We start from the raw sequence: 15,519 nt of genomic DNA on the forward strand, positions 1-15,519 counted from the left end.
TGGTAAAGGAGCACCAGCATAAGAGAGAGGAGACTAACTTACAGTGTAAAAAATTGTGTATGCCAGCATAATGTGAATGCAGCTTCTCTTCTTTTCCAGGGACTATGTTCACTTCTGGTTTGAGGATTTCTTTAGAGTAGTAGACAATGAAAGAACAACCTCTAAACCAAAGCAGAGTGCAGGTAAAATGATACATATTTTTATTTGGTTAGTAGTTTATCCAGACAGCATTGAACTGCTAACTTAAGTCAGTTAAGACAGATTTATGTTGGAGGCTACAGTACTACTTCAGTGTGATTCCTTTTCAAGAGCATCTCTCACATCTTCTCTGCAATAATATTGATTTTAGCTGGTGGCAGCAAGAGACAGGAAAGCGGGCCCTCTTCTGTGTCTGCCTCCAACTTCTACTGGGTAAGCAATCATCCATGCCTTTGTATTCAAACTACCATCAATGCCTTTTTACTGCAGCAGCAGCCTAGTCTCTCTACCTTCAACCCTGCCCAAGGCTGGTTAAGGCCGTTACACTGATTTTACCAATGCAGAACTAAAAGAAAGAAGGGTGGGATTCAGTTACAGAAACTTTGGCATCTAGTGTCACTGGTGTGATTTAAAATGCCCTCGGGTATCTGGGACATGCACAGGGAGCAGAGATACAAGACGGTGTAGAAGAAAACTGTGCTCTTTGGTAGCAGTGGCTGGTGATGCATGAATGCATCTAAAATGTCCCTATGTTTAGGCAACTGTAACCCTTTAAGAGACTTGCAGGGTCACATGGGAAGCATATTAGGAAAAATTTCTTCACCGGAAGGTTTGTCAAGTATTGGAACAGGCTGACCAGGTAAGTGGTGGAGTCACCATCCCTGGAGGTATTTAAGAGACATGTAAGTGTGGTGCTTAGGGACATGGTTTAGTGGTGGACTTGGCAGTGCTTGGTTAATGATTGGACTTGATGATCTTTACATTCTTTCCCAGCCTAAATGCTTCTATGACTCTATATGCCAAAGCAGAGAATTACAACCCAGTCTCCACATGCAGGTGTCATAGTACTTACATTAGCTATCATGAGTGCTAGAAACAGGACAAGAAAAGTGTAAAGAAGCCTGTTAGTATTTTGCCTTGAAAGTCATGAATGAAGAGGGGAAATATATTATAGGGAAAGTCTTCTGCTACCATTTCTGCAATATCCAAAGCTGAATGCCAACTGATATGGTTATGGACAAGTTCAATGCAGTCCTTTCAGACATCCTTATTTGCTTTTATTATGCCCCGTGCTGCCATTTCACCACTCTTGATCACCGACAGCCATGTGGGAGTTTTCACATAAGCCCCAATGAGGTTACTGTGTGCTGCTTGTGCTCTGTAGCATGCTTCTGTCCCTAGAGCATGGTCCACCCAGCAAATCAAAGCCAATTGCTGTTAACAGTTCATGGAGCTATTCCTCTAGGCTTGCTGGTGGAGAGCAGGACTTTCACTGTTAACTCTTTGTATGATGGTAATCCCCGAAGGAACAGTCATACAACACTATAAGCCAGAATCATGAAACTACATCTATCTAAAATTGTTTCAGGTTCACGCCATGCCCAAGGTTGCTTCCGTGCGTGTAACCCTGTTCCCCTGGGCCACAAAGGACCAGGCTCACTTCTTATCTTGTTGTGTGAGGGGGTTTGGGGCTTCTTTGTTTGCTTCCAGCTGTGAAATGCAAATGACTTTAAATGACTTTATAAAACAGAAGGTTTTCTCTCTCCAGCCTTGGTAACTCCTGTCCATTTTTTCACTCCATTCCTCTTTGTCTCATTCCAGGAGAAGCTGAACTAGCTTCTGACCATTTTGCACAGCACATCCCCACATTTCACCCACTGCATTGTTCCAAATGAATTCAAACAGTCAGTAAAGCAATCCTCAGGCAAAGCCACACAGTGCCTTCAGCACAAGCTGTGGCTGGCTGAACAGCAGACCTTTATTCGGGAATGAAAGAAGTTGGGTCATGACTTCACAGACTACCTTGTATCCTTTCAAGAGAATGTTAGTCTGAGAGGTGCTTCCAAGCGCCAGTGCTAGAAGACAGGATGTCTAATAAACCTCTCATTTTGTGAGAGTAGCACAAAAAATTAGGAAATGCACAACCTGGAACTAGACAAATTGGCACCATTAATTATTAGGCTGCATTGCCTCCTGCAACCCTTTTTTTTTGCAGGACCAACCACAGAAACAGTGTGTTGCAGAGGGGAAAGCACAAATAAGTTTTCACCTGTGATATATAATAAAATGGAAGGGCAAGTAATGGAAAGCAGTGAACAGCAAACAACTCTGCTATGAGTAGGCAGTTACTCATGTTGTTTGAATTCCAACACTATTATGCACATCTTCCACTTTCAGATGATGGAGGTATGTGTCCTGTGCAGTGATCTTGTCCGTGAGAGATCAGAGGGGGAGGGGGTATGAATGCTTACTTCTAATGCTTCTGCATCCCCCTCCAAGAACTTTCACTTTGCAGAGATGAGCAGAAACGTCCACCAGCTTCCCTACCACCCAGGATTCCAGTGCCAGGCCTGTGGGGCTAGGAATCTAAACCAGACAAGATCTTAAGCAGTGATTAGCCTTTCTGCACTGCTGCTAAGTGTAGCTCTTACATCATTATACCTGTCTTTCTCATTTTAGATACCAAAGCCTGAATCCCAGCATAATCCCTCCAGGGTTTGCAGACAATAGGGTAGCATCAGTGTTGCTGCTTGGCTCTACTGACCTGAGGGAGATGGAGTACAGAATTGGATATAACAAGGTACTGTTTACTCCTACCAAATTGAGCTAAATAAATTGATGGCAGTTATGACTCAGCATGCCTTTGGTGTAGATATAGCTGCAGAGTTAAGAGTTTCTACAGCAACACACTTCCTCATGCATATAATGTTCTCTCTTACACAGGCTCCCAAAACTGACTTTTAATCAGACAGTACAGTTAATATAATGCAAATGAAGTTCACCTTCAGCTATGTGATAAATCTCACTTGCTCTTTACTATTCCTTAGTCAGGCAAAAATCCCACTAACCTATCATTTATCCAGTTTAAGACTGGAAAGAAAAATGGAGAGAGACTTGTAGCTGTCTAATAATAGCAGCATTTATCATTAATTTTGCACATATGTTTTTGTTATAACATAATGAAAGTAACTACTGTAACAGCCAGGCAAAAGGGAGCATTCTGTTCTTTGCAAGAATCTAAAATGTGCATTTTCCAACTTTTATAATAATTAGAAAATATTCATCACTCCTCCAGCCTATTCTATCCTTAATTTTCAACTTATTGATGGAAGTTAAAGTGGGCCAGACACTGTCCCAGTCTTACTTTTAAAGCCAACAGCCACAAGATTACTATTATTATTTCTTCAATGTTACTGAAACTACTTAGTGCATTTCCTGTCACAGGAGAGCACAATATATATTTGAATTTCATCAAGGAAAAGACTTCTGCCCCTGCTTTACTACTGCCAATTAGCTAGATCTTATGATGATCTTGATGTTATTTTTTACAGCTAGACACCATGGGGATAGAAAAGAACTCCAGGCAAATCCATGCCAAAGGTGAATGGAATCCAATTCCTAAATAGTAGTCTTCCATTCCCACAACCTGCCCAGACTTTATCCTTTTTGCAAATGTAAGCAGAGATCCAGACAAGATCACAGCAGAATAAAATCAATACATAAAGGCCAAAGTAGTAAAATATCCTCATTTCTAAGTGCTAATGCACAGCATGTCCGGAGTTTCATAGTCCCAAAGGCAACCTAGAACTCCAGGTTCTAACAGTCTCCTGTCTTCCAACATATTTTTCTGTGCTGGAATCCTGACCACAATGAAAGACATGGGAGACGAATGTCTGTCAAAGATCATGACCATGCTGCAATGTCATGCTTATGGCTTCCTGATGAGGATTGAGTACAAAAATATGCTAGAAAGGAGGTATCCTTGGGGAAAAAAACTAGGAAGTATTCTGTAAATCCAAGGCAGCATTAGAAACCAAACACTTATGTAATTCTTGTACTAGCAAGAACCATGAAATGAAACTGGGACTTATAAGTTCTACATCCCAGTACACAGCAAAGCAATAAAGATTTCCTGCTTTTCCTACATGACTCCCTGCAGTAGAATACTGCAATTAGACAGCTGGGTAGCTCTGTTCCTCCTGTGCATCCACTCCAAAGACCAACAGCCGGAAGATCTTGTAATTTGGTACTGAGCATTATCCTTGTCAAGAAACCCTAACTCACATGGTGATGCTGAGTCTCCTGGAACTCAACCACAATACACACACTATGAGTCACAGGATTTTGGTTTTGATCTGTGTACTTTTCTGTCACTGCCTATGGTATCTGTGGCTGCAGGATAGAGGAGAGGAAAGACAGGATGCAAAAAGCACCCAATTAGCTTCCAGTTTATTTGTATATTTATACATTTTTATTTGTATATTTCCAGCAATATTTGTTTCTTCTAACACATAAAAGCTTCAATCTCTACCTTCACAGTAGCATTTTTTAAACAAATTCAATTCTGTTGTCCTTCCTATGTCAGCAAACTGTTATGATGACTCTTGCATGCCAAAAAATTCAAAATGTGGTGGGCATTGAGGCCTACCCCATTTGACTGAGTCTGCATACAGACTCCAGCATTCTGCTTTGTACAATTGAGTGTGAACACTTTGAGTCCTCCTACATACACTGCCTGGAAACCGAGTTGTTTCTAAGCCCCACATGTACTGTTCGCTACAGGCTAGGCCTGATGGCAATTCAGAGGAATGTCCAGAAGTTTCTGCAGCTGTTTTTCTGGGGAGGGTGGAGATTGTACATTAAGGCGAGGAAAATACCCTAAGGTTGTCCTGTTCTGCAGAATCAAGCAGTGGCAATTACAGGCACTGAGAACCTTGGGATGTCTGGGCAGGGAAGACAAGGTCTGCGAGAAAAATAACAGCCATGTTGGCTTAAGTGAAGACACTGATAAAGCTAGTGACTTCCTTGTTAATTATTAACAGGGCAAGGGGCCTGAATGAATTCTTTCCAAACCAATGCCAGAAAAGGTAGTAAACAGAGAAAGCACTGAAATCTGAGTCTAACCCTGCTGCCTCCAAGGAGCAGAAAGAGAGTGTCCTCAAAATTCAAGACCTGGACTTCTCACTTCTCAAAACAGCCTAGAGAAAAGCAGTGAGGTTATGAGCATAGGAATACAAGATTTCACTACTCATTAACATTTAAAAGCAGAAACAAAGATGCTTGGTTCACATCTCTTAAGCAGGACCACACTGCCATCATGAAAAGGCAGTTCCAGCTCAGATTCTCTTCACTTAGTCCCAGGATAGATAATTCAGTGGGTTTTATGGTACAAGAGGAAAGAAAGTGTTGACCAAGATGCTCAAGCTTAAGTGAAACAAAATTATGTTAAAGCCAATTTTCCACATATAGGTGAAACAAAATCCACCTTTTTACCTGGGGACACACCTTCCCAACCCCAGCGCCAACCAAATGAACTTCCACAGCCTTAGAAAGAATGAGCTTTCAAACAGTTCTGGTCCCATTTGGATTGGTATGTAACTAGATCATTAGAAGAATCATTCTGCATTTATATCTGCTCAGAATCTGCAATACAGTCCTGATTTCTATACTGGCACACAGATCTGCTTCTGTGAACCATAACGACCTTTTCTAGGAGTTGTTTTGCGTTATAGATATGAAACCCTCTGCACTAAACAGGCATTTCAGGAAACACCAGGCCTCCCACTGGTATGCAAAAAACACCAGGATCTGATAATAAAATTACCACCTCAGGGCTTTGAGGGACCATTATAATAGACAAGGCTTGTTTTGGGAACCTCACTGCTTGAACTCCTTACTTCCAGGTGAAGCCATTGCTGAATACAGCACAACAGGAGGAAGAAATGTAACTGAAGGAACTGACTGGATGTGAGAAGCATCATGGCACACTCGGGAGCTCTCAGTCCACACAAAAGAGCAGAGGAGCAGCCAGCCACCCTCAGCCCGGAGAGGAATGACCTCCCCATGCAACTGCAGGCCGAGTGTTATCAATAGGATGGCTAAAGGTTTAGCATTCATTTAGTCAGGGTATTGGCTTTCTCAAATGACTCATAAGAGGCTCCTTTTCAGAATATGGAATGAATAAATAGCATATGGGGATGATGCATGAGAATCACACACAGCCTGACTGTATCTTAAATAAAGTTAAGCCCTTCAAAACCAGAGGAGACTGAAAGGCCTCATGATTAAAGCAAAGGAGCTGTTGTCACAACTCCCAAGTTCTGTTCCTGTCAACCACTGATGCTCAGCATGATCTACAGCAAGTCAGGGTGGCATCTTTTTAAAATGCAAACTGTTCCTTAAGGATCTATGTATGTACAAACAGATTTTTTGATGCTTAACTTTAAAAAGCTATGGCCTGAGTCATGAAGATTCAGATCAACTATAACAACAGGTATGATAACAGAATCTTAATAAACTCTGCAGAAGAGGCAAAATCTTGCATTTCTTGCAAATGGAAGTTTGCTGCAGTAAGAGGCAGGAGCTGTAGCAGCTTTCCATAGGACGAACACCGGATTTCTGCCTCTTCATGAGGAACAAAATAACTTGTTGAACGCTGAGGAGTGCCTGGCCCAAACAATGAAATCAAAGATGGACCTACTGAGCCAGATCCTGGATACAATAGAGCTGAGTGCCAGCAAGTGGATGCTGCAGGATTAACTTGGTGATTAGAAATGTGACTTAGAAGGGCTGGAGACCTCCTTGGCTAAAACTGAGACGGAAAAGCAGGTATGAAGCATGACAGAAGGGTTTTTTTTGACTTCATCATTCAGAGAAATAAATCCTGACAACCATTACTGCTCCTCCAGTCAGAGCACCCTTTGGGATGCTCAGAGTCACTCAGCTGATCTCCCCTACAGTTTCTTATATTGTCTTCCAGCATCTCATATGACCTGGGATGGATTCAATTCTACACTTTACCCTCTACCCCATAGCAATAGTCATTTACACCACGGTTTCTAGGGATTCCTCTACATAAAGACATTTGCATCTCCTCTACATTCTTCATTAATTATACCCACTTCTACAGGGCAATGCTGGTCAGCCTGTACTTATAAAGTGCCCCTCTTCACAGCCATGTAACTCCTTTCCACCTAGCCTTGGGGAACGCTTCTCCCTCTCCTGCACCTGAACTGTTTTTTATTTAATATAACTGGAGAAGTTTTAAATTGGTATTGTAGGAGCCACGTGGCTGTCTGCTGCTTCTTCTGAAGTCAGTGTTAACATCCACAGGATGTTAAACTCACAGATGCCTCATATGTCTCAGAATTTATTAACTGAATCTCAGATTCCTTCTAAAGAAATACAAGTTTCCAGTGACATTTTGTCCCAATGCCGCTAACGGCTTGTGTGATCTACAAAACCTGTGTGATGTTCCTTTTCCTGTCTCCAGGCATTAGACCACAGAGTTCGAACTCTGACTTCAGATCCCTCTGCTCAGAATGACTCGGTCACTGAATTCCAAAAGAAGAGGGCTTTGGAGGAAGTTCATCAGGCAGAAGTAAGTGCTCCATTTTTCTTTACTCTCTCTCCCATTCTTCTTCTCCCAGTCTGGGGAAAGGAAAAAACAACATTGTCTGCTTGCTTAAATACTGTGAGACTACAGTGTGCTGCACAAACAGGAAGGGGGACGTGTTTTTCTAGGTATTAAGTCATGGCAGCACAGTGAAGTGTTGCCAATTTGTGCCACTGCCTGAAAGAACTATGTGAATCGCTGAGGGCGAGCACGATTCTTCTGTAAGAGTCAATGCTGGACTGAGTTCCTGTGAGCCTATTGAAAATGCACACACACGAAGTGCACGCCGCTTTCAGGAAGCACCTCAGATGAATCTATTCTTTGGGTTTTCAGTCTGTTGCCAGGGCAAGGTAGTTAGTTTCTCACCCAACCCAGTGCACTAGTCTTGATCTCTCCCTTCCTAGAACACCGCAAGGTGACAAGAACAAGGTGAACCACCTGACCAAGAACAACAGCAAACCTACCACTCAGATGAATGAGGTGAGGTGCAGTTGCTATGGTCTATATTTTAGATGGTGCTCTCTGGTCTTTGTTTTTGACATTTTGGGCCCTTCTGCTAAACACCAGCTACATGTTTGTTACAAACTTATTTTTCACAGCTTTGTTCAACTAGCTGGAGGACAACTGGGAACAAGAAAAGAGGATCCATGGCAAGGTGAAAAAGGCTCATCATAAAGCACGGTGACCTCAAACTGACAACTGCTAACCTCAGTGAGATGACATGAGCGAAACTTGGAAGATGTTCTAAGGAAGTAAGTGTCAATTGTAACAGAATTTCCCAGGGTAGAGGATCCTACTGGGTGCAGTTGTGCTATATCATAGCTCTGACAGCATTAGCTGCACCTGAAAAGTCCCTTGATCATAAAGGTACTGGGAAAATCCACAGTTACACCGTGATCTCTGCAGTATTAACCCAATGACAAACAGAGGTACAGTTCAGTAGTTCAGGCAAGCAGAATCAGAAATACAGGATTTTGTTTCCTAAGTCTTGCTCTGACTCACTGTCTAATATTTGTAATTCATCTTCCACACTCACCCACATATAAAATGTGTATAATCACTGGGAACTTACGAGACTTAAATGATTCATGTTTATGTAAGGCCTTATGATCCTCAGATAAAAACTGTTCTAGAAACGCAAAATATTATCACAAATTAGAACTTTATTTTAGTGTTTCTATTGACTACTTTAGTGATGGGTCTGCCAGCACTTCTCTGACAAAACTCCCCTTAGAAATTAACTTCCTGGAATACAAATATCCAACTCCATAGTATCCAAACCACTAATTTACCTAGTTAAAGAGCTAAGTAGCTAAGGCAATGTGTACAATCATTAATAAATACTGGCAAGCTTTGCTAATTCAGATTCTAACACAGCACTCCACAGGGAGTACCAGATACTCCTTCAGAGCAAGGCCGCTGGGACACTTAAGTCGCAGAAGAAAAACCAAGTGCTGGTGGTGTTAGTCCTTCAGAGCTGCAAATGGAGACTCAGCTTCCTGTGGTGCTTGTGCCTTTACTCTCAGACTAATTAATGATGGGGTAAGGAGAAGCTTCAACAAAGGAAAAAGGGACTTATGTGCTCCTACTAAGGAGACAGGACCTCAACCCACTTTCAACAAAGATTAACCTGTTCACTACAGAGTAGAAACACTTATTTGGCTCAATTAATTTGCTGGAACATCCTACCTTTTCTTACCCCACAGCAGCTTGCTTACACAGCTTTGTCTTTTCGGTAAGGCTGAGTTGGCATAAAAGATTAATGCAGGCCTTTTAAACCTACCCTGTTAAAATGGAGTCTGGAGCCTATTACTCTTACAAGTCTTAAATAACAGAACCAGCTGAGATCTAGCATTTATTTTTCCCCAGGTAGATTTTGACTTCTTTTTTTCTATAGCAGATTCTGACTACTTCTTGATGAGCTTCTAAAACTCCTCAGCTTGAAAACATTTGCCTTTTTAGCTTCCAGTGAATCAATAGTTCAGCCAACTCTGAGATCCAACCTGTCTTATGTATTATCCGCTCACTCTAAGCTCAACTTCCTTTGAAGTCTGGGGAACTGTATGCTCACCGCAGATCTCCTGCCACGCTGCTATGGCCAGAAGAAAGCTGGAGGGACCTCCTCTTCTGCTTGCAAGCAGCCAGCAGAGATGGCTGATAGACCTTTTCATCCACATTAATGCCAAAGGCTCCTGCAAGGTACTCTCCTCCTCACTATGGAAGGAAAGTTGGTAAATAAAACCAGGAATCAGGCCACAGCTCACTGGATGCACAGTGTTACCATTCTGAATTCAAACATTTCTTTCATTCAATGTATTTTAGTACCTAAATATTTAACTAAAAACTCAGTGTTTCAACAGAAGCTTGACCCACAAACCTAAAATGCAGCTATTTCATGAACAAGCCTCTATTTCCTTCAAGTAACCAAATCAGCTTGATTATATTCCTGAAGGCCAAATTCCAACATGATACAGGAAGTGAAATATGCTGCAGATAACATCAGTTGTCTATTGAGACACCTGGCCAGGTCTTTCCTGGTTCCAGTTGAGGTACTGGGGAACATCAACTGCTTTTTTGGCTCAGTATTCCCAGCTGTAGATCATTCCCAGGAAAGAAAAATCCAGTAGAGCTGACAAATATATAGAAAAGAGAGCAAAGAAATTAGGATTATTGTTTGTATTTCCAAAATTTCTTTCCCATCTCTTGTTTATAGACACTGCTGTTCTGGTGTGCACCCTCCAGGCCCATATATTGTAGTTGGAAGATGACCTGGAAGCTGAACGTGCTTTAAGAACACAGGTAACAGAATCTAAGGAGTAAAAAACTCCTCAGAGGAGTGATTACACCTCTGAAAAGACCTGACGACATTAAACTACTAATTCAAAACGAAAATTCCTCATGAAAGAGTAATAAGATGGACAACATACTTGAACTCTAGTTTTAGCCTATGCAAACTCACTGTTATAAACTGCACATGCTAGTCCTTTCACAGAAACCTCTGAAGAAGGCAGTTACTGACAGGGCAGTGTCCTCCACAAAGCAGAGCAGCAGGTCAGGGAAAATGGGCATTTCTCCGTCCTGTGCTTCAGCTATCAAATAACTCCACCCACTTTTAATAGTTCTGTAGTGGTGGATGGATCTACTCTAATAAATCTTAAGTAAATTGCCAGGATGTAGTTGTTAAATATATAATCAGATTCATTAACATGGAAAAGCCTGAAGAGAACTTAGTCCCCAAAAGGTTATATTTTAACAGAATGCTCTGAACACATTCTAATGACTAATACAAATTAATAGCAACAATAATAAGTAACATTTCCATTTCAATTCACTTTAGAAATGCGAGCTAATTAATTCTCAACCATACCAGGAGATAGGTCAGTGCTGTTCAACACCTTGCACAGGTGGGAAAACAAAAGGTAAAGGAACTTGTCCAGTGACAGAAAAAGCAGCAATGTCAGTTAAAGCAGAGCATAGGATTTGGGAATTCCTGTTCCCTCTACCTCACACTTGCTATCATTGTTTCCAAAATGGTTATGCTTCTAAATATACCTAGGCTCTTTGGCACAGAATAAGAATTTCTTCTCCTCTTTCCCACTAGGTGGAGAAACAAGGAAGATTGCCTGGAAGAAGCTGGTGTTGCAACAACCACTCAGGTCAGACACCTTCCCAGCATCTGAGCATCTTATCTCTCCTCAGAGAATGAGAGACATCAATGGGACTCTCCAAAGGAGAAGCATCTTCAGCAGCTTCTCTGAGCTTGTAAGCGGGCCAGATCCTGCAGACCTCACAACGTCTCCTTGGAAGGGGCAAAGCACCAAGGCTCCATGAATTTCACCGTGAGCTTTGTCATTCCAATAGAGCTGGAGTGTAAGGGTATCAGAGATTCATTAGAAAGTTGCTACTTCAGAACCACACTGTAAAAAGAGGCGGCAGAACTGTTAGGTGCATTTTATATTGTTTTGCAAGGAAAAACAGATGGCCTGCAGTCCAGAGAATTACTCTGAGCTTTAGCAAGGAGGCATAGAGATGGTTAATCTCTCTGGAAAATACCAGCCACTGACTTTCTATCAAAGATGGGATTTGTCCCAAATAAAGAGACTATTACAGCTAAATAAAAGGCTTCCAGAAGCCTTTCTTATAAAGCATCCCTGAGGGCCTTACTGAGACTCCAGGGCTGCCAGATCCCAGCTGACAACACATACTTGGCCCCTTCTCAGGTCTAACAGAATTGCAAGCGGAAGCTGGGCTGCTGAAACTGCTCCTTGAGCTGGGGGAGGCAGCCCTGCAGAGCAAGGCCATGGGCTCTACGCTGTGCAGGAAGCACACAGTTGCCGTGGCTGAGATGACAGAGCTCATGGAGAAGCCCCAGAGTGAAAGCAAAGCTAGATATGGACAAATACATCACAAAAGCAGAGATGGACAACCTCAGTGCAAGCACGGAGTCTCTGCAGAAATACAGAGTGAGACACCAGCAAGGAATTCCTCAACAAAATACCAATGCAGCCACAGGTGCAGCCATCAGTGCTAGGCAGCATGCAGCCTTCTGCAGGGGAGCTATATACTCCAGATATAGTATATAGATACCAGAAAACAGCTGTTTGCAGGTGGTGCTGAACGCTGCCTGTCCTGGCTGATGGAGTGGGCATCCCCCTCACTAAAGATCAGGGCACTCTGCACTCCCCCTGGCTATTACAGTCATCTCATTGTAATTACAACCAACTGGAACAAACTGAGTTTGCAAGAAAGGGAGGATATTTTAGCCTTTCAAGCCTTACTCAGCATTGTATGGCTGACTTATCTCTTACAGCTGAACTCAGATGCTCATGTTCACAAGCTGGAAGATAACCTGTCTGAAGCCAATGCCCAGCTGGCTGAGGTGGAGAAGAGCCAAGCTGAAATTAATTCCATCAGGCTCCAAGGTAAATTCCTTGACAGCTTTGTGCAATGTTACCTCCCTCTGATCCTCCTCTTGCCTACATTTCATCCAGCTCTGGAAGCACTGCCCTGTCTCCTCTAGCAAATCTGCCCTGCACTTCTAGCCTCCTCTTTCTCTCCAGCCAGACTGAATTACTTCCTCTCCTGCTTCTTCATGCAGTTTTCTCACAGCTGAAAACAGCCAAGCGAGCTGGGAGCAGAGGAATCTCAGAGCAAGCTTTACCAGATTGTCCACATAAAGTGTTCTTTCCCCTTGCAGGCAGATGACTTCAAGAGGCAGCTGGATGAAGCGTCAAAGGTACTGGGGAACATCAACTGCTTACAGAGGTTGTTGCTGTCATGGGATATGCAGTGCCTGCTCTTTTGCATGCTGTCCACTTCAGAGTAACAAATCTTTTGTGTTAGCTCTCACAAAGGAAAACTTTCTCATCCAAATTAATCTCTGGGCTTGTTACCAGCTGATCTTGGAGGCGGTGTGGTGGGCATGAGCCTTGTATGGATACGAAAATAAGTTATCTCCCATGAGTCAGCAGCAAAGAACAGAACACACCTCTTGGTTCTCAGTCCACTGCCCATTCAGTGGATCACACAGCAGTTTATTTGCATAGATCACACAAGTCTGGCTCAAAATATACCAGTATTTCAGCTCTCTGCCTGACACCTGCATCTTGGAAATTTCTGCTTGTCTCCAAAGAGTAATTCCAGTACTGCACCTGTATATCAAAAGTCTGGCAAGAATCCTCTCTGTGTTCAGAACAATCATGAAATGGGTTTACTGTCATAATTCTTTTGAAACACTGTTTGAGAGAAAACAGTGATGATGACAAGCCAAGTTCTGTTTTCACTTGTATGAGCTCAATTCAATTCACCGCAGTACAGCAAAAAACAGGTATGGGGAACAGAAACTTGGCTCCTGACCAGGAAGATATTTTGAAGCCTGAGATGCTTCTAGCTGGTACAGAACGGAGTTGTTCAAGTGGGGCACTCCCGTTCTGGGAGTGAGGTCAGTGTATTCATCCTTCCAATACAACAGACGCATAGTAATGGCTGTGCTATCTCTAGTCCTGCACTGCTGCTGTAGTGAGCCTGGCCAACACCAAGCATGATTTGGATGTGATGAAAGAGTAGTTGGAGGAAGAGGAGGAGAGCAAAGCCGAACTGCAGCACCTAGTCTCTAAACTCAATATTGAAGTCGCAGTCTGGAGGACTAAGTACAGGATGCCATTGAAAGAACCAGAGCTGGAAGAAACCAAGTGAGCACTGAGCTTTCTGGGATGGGACTTTCAGCAGTGTCATTATTTAGTTTGGGTCCCGAGTCACAGCTTATAGATGCGACCTGTCAGGACTCAGTTTGGCAAGACAGAAAGTGAAAGGCTCCAGTCAAGAGGAAGAAAATAACACTTGCAATAATAAGCAGTAACTATTGAGACCTAACACTTGCACCCTGACAACAGAAAACCAACACCAATCCTTTCTGATAAAGGCTTGAGTTTGGATAGCCTTTCTTTATTCCAACAAGGACTTTACTCTTCCAGCAGCTCTACAAAAGCCACTAGCATTTTCTAAGAATAAAGCGAGCATCAAACCAGATTAAACCTCTTAGAATCCAGTCGTTGAGATCTGGTATTACAGGCTCGAAGGTGACCCAGTCTTTGTAAGCAGTCTCTCTAACACAGCAAACAAAGGTGCTTTCACATAACAGCAACAAAAGCCAAGGCATCTGGAGGGTGTCAGTATGTGCCTGAACAAACTGAGACAAACAGAATAAGCTACTACATCTCCATATGACTTTGTAGAGACCCAAAGATATTCACAAGGGAGGGAGTCTACTTCGCCGTTGGACAACATCCTACCTGAATGGAAGGTGGAAATATCTATCACCAGGTAACAATCCAGTAATACAGACCTGAGCTGCAGCCCAGTGTGCCATATCTACCAGTGGGGGGAAGAACCAGCCATATCCTAGTAATGGTTTTACAGTCCCTCTTCTGAGACTGCTGCCAGGATTTCACCTTTTCATTGGTGAAAACAGTGATGGTGGTCTAGGAGATGAGGGCTGCTGATTCCTACCACTCCTCACTCTATGAACTACTCACCAGGATATTTCTGCCCTCCTTCCCTCAGGACAAAGTTCTGTGAGGCTTCAAAAAGCAGAGAAGACAGCCATATCAGTCCAAGCCTGGGTTTCCAGTACAGAGAAAACTAAGCAGAGGCTTCAGAACAAAACAGAAAAAAAAAAAAAAAAAAAAAGTGGAGGACTTCACTGTTGACCTTGAGAAGGCAAGAAATGCAGCCATTTAAGAGTGCATCCAGCTCAAGCCTGACCAGCAAGATCTAAGAGCTGGTACTGGAAGCCCTGGCAGTCTTTCTGTTAACTCAGGTCAGCTTTGGACTGGTTCCTTATTTCTGAATATTTTAAGATGTCTCTATTATAAACGCCAAGTAATCTGTATGGCCATGAAAAGCAAGGCTAAGATTTATCACATCAAGAGAAAACCCAGATGAGAGCCGCAGCTAATTCCTAGGAGCACACAGCATGCTTCTCGTAAGCTCATTAGCTGACTTCCAGAAACAAGAGTACAGCTAAAGCAAAAGCCCTCCTTTACTGCAAGGCAAGGTATTCATCTTCTTTTTAAGGTTAATGATATCCTGCTTTGAACTTTTCGGTGTTACAGTACCAGTGGGCTGGCCACTAGTTATTAACTACCATACTCAAAGCAGTTCTAAACAACATGTAGTTTAAACACTAGCAACGAACATTCTTTCATTAAATTAGTACTTCTACTCTTGCTAGTGTTTGTGTAAGAGCATGAATAGTAGTGCAACTGTTGGACATTTGAATAAAAATGTTACTTAAAATAGGCACAAAGGCTGCTCCAAATCCACTGAAGTCCTTGGGTATCTGCCAATGACTGCAGTCAGCTTTAGAACAGGTCTCAAGAGCCGAAAATCCCACATACAGCATTACATTACTGAACTGAAAAAAT

The 15,519-nt window shown here is 42.6% G+C and overlaps 1 pseudogene; it reads left to right on the forward strand.

Annotated features, from left to right (window-relative positions):
• Nucleotides 1-15,519, forward strand: part of LOC130147654 (myosin-16-like) — a 33,003-nt pseudogene that overhangs the window by 9,250 nt on the left and 8,234 nt on the right.

The sequence above is a fragment of the Falco biarmicus genome, chromosome 4 (assembly GCF_023638135.1).
Source record: "Falco biarmicus isolate bFalBia1 chromosome 4, bFalBia1.pri, whole genome shotgun sequence".
Classification (NCBI taxonomy): domain Eukaryota; kingdom Metazoa; phylum Chordata; class Aves; order Falconiformes; family Falconidae; genus Falco; species Falco biarmicus.